Source organism: Citrus clementina, unplaced genomic scaffold, assembly GCF_000493195.1.
Source record: "Citrus clementina cultivar Clemenules unplaced genomic scaffold, Citrus_clementina_v1.0 scaffold_4, whole genome shotgun sequence".
NCBI classification, from domain to species: Eukaryota; Viridiplantae; Streptophyta; class Magnoliopsida; order Sapindales; family Rutaceae; genus Citrus; species Citrus x clementina.
The window spans coordinates 17,623,031-17,625,311 of record NW_006262274.1 but is presented as its reverse complement, the minus strand read 5'-3'; positions in this window follow the sequence as shown (position 1 = coordinate 17,625,311).

Sequence of the window (2,281 nt, the reverse complement as noted above, 5' to 3'; positions counted from 1 at the left end):
AATATTTTACTAGTGAAAAGGAGTTACAAGTATTGTAGTATTTTAGCTCACTACCCAAAACCCCAATACACCCAAACTCTCTCAATCACTGTAACAAGAGCTTATAAATGCAAGCTCTTGAACTCTCTCTCAACTCCCTAAATTGCTCTCTGAATGGAATGAATTTGCTCATTCTCTTCGTTTCTATTTATAGAGAAAGCTTTGGCACTATTCATCAATTATATATTATTTTTTTTCTTCTTTCTTTTGTCAAAGCCGTGTGCCTCTTATTTCTTCTTCAAACATTTACAGCTTCTAGATTGCGACTCCTCATTCTCCATTCTTCTTTTGTTTTCTTTTCCAACTAAAGATGGTGTTGACCATCTAGATAGCCCATTTGTTTGACATTTCTCCCACTTGGAGATTAGATTAAGGACCAATCAATCTCCACACCATCCTTTCTGCTTCCCCATAGTCATGTTGCCTACGTTGCTGCTAGGCCACAAGATGATCTACTCCAGACAAACTTATCAGTATTTATCGGCTTGGTCAAAACATCTGCTAGGTTCTCTTTGGTATGGATTTTCTGCAAATCCACACTTCCATCTTCCACTACTTCACGAACGAAGTGATACTGGACTCCTATGTGCTTTGTCCTGGAATGAAAGGCTGGATTCCTTGCAATGTGCAAGGCACTCTGACTGTCACAAAACATAGGAATTTTCTGTTGTTTGTGCCCGAGCTCCTCCAATAATCTTTGTATCCAAATAGCTTCCTTGCAAGCTTGTGTAACTGCCATGTACTCTGCTTCTGTTGTAGATAAAGCCACAATGGTCTGCAGTTTAGAAACCCAGCTTACAGCTGCTCCCGCAAATGTAAACACATAACCAGTAGTGGATTTTCTTTTATCAAGATCTCCTGCAAAATCTGAATCTACATAGCCCTTGACAGTAAACTCTGATCCTCCATAACATAATGCAACATCTGAGGTTCCTCTGATGTATCTCAGAATCCTCTTCACAGCTATCCAATGCTCTCCACCAGGATTCGCCATGTATCGACCGACTGCTCCCACTGCTTGTGCAATGTCCGGTCTTGTACATATCATAGCGAACATCAAACTTCCCACTGCTGATGCATACGGTACTCGAGACATCTCCTTCCTCTCTGCTTCATTGCTAAGACACATACTTGAGGATAATTTGAAATTAACAGGAAGTGGGGTAGAAATTGACTTACAATCTTGCATGTTGAAGCGCCGCAAGATTTTCTTCAAGTAATTCGTCTGCGAAAGCCAAATCTTCCTGTTAATTCTGTCTCGGTAAATTTGCATCCCTAGAATCTTGTTTGCTGGTCCCAAGTCCTTCATTTCAAACTCCCTAGCCAACTGTACCTTCAATTCTTGGATTCGATCTTTGTTGGAACCTGCTACCAACATGTCATCCACATACAACAGCAAAATGATGAACTCATTATCTTCAAACCTCTTGTAATATGCACAATGATCTGAACTGAGTCTGTTGTACCCAAGGCTCATGATGAAGGAATCAAATCTCTTATACCAACACCTCGGCGCCTGTTTGAGACCGTATAGAGATTTGTTCAACCTGCAAACCAAGTTCTCTTTTCCTGTTTCTGCAAAACCTTCTGGTTGGAGCATATATATTTCTTCTTCAAGTTCTCCATGAAGAAATGCAGTTTTCACATCCAACTGCTCAAGATGTAAGTCAAATGTAGCACACATCGCCAAGACTACTCTGACTGTTGTGAGTCGAACCACCGGCGAAAATATCTCGTTGAAGTCAATACCTTCTTTCTGAGCATATCCTTTCACCACCAATCTCGCACGATACCGCTCCACTTGGTCATTGCCATCACGTTTGATCTTGTAGACCCATTTGTTTCCAATGGCTTTTCTTCCATGTGGTAGTGGTACAAGTTCCCATGTCTTGTTCTTGTGTAGAGCTTCAATTTCTTCCTGCATTGCTGTCATCCACAAAGCAATATCTGAGCTGTTTAAAGCTTCATGGAAAGTTGAAGGCTCTCCATCCTCTGTTAGAAGACAGTATGCAACGTTGATCTCTGTGACATACTCCGAGTGCCACACCGGCGGTCGTCTCTCACGAGTTGACCGACGAACTTCTGGAGCCTCAGACTCGACTGGTTCTTGTTCCTCATGCTCTGGTGCTGCTTCAGAAGAATCTGAATCTTCTGGATTATTTTCGACATATACTGGCACAGTCTCTGACTTTTCTTTTACAGTGCCATCATCCTCATCTCCCCTTTGCAGTTGATCTTCTAC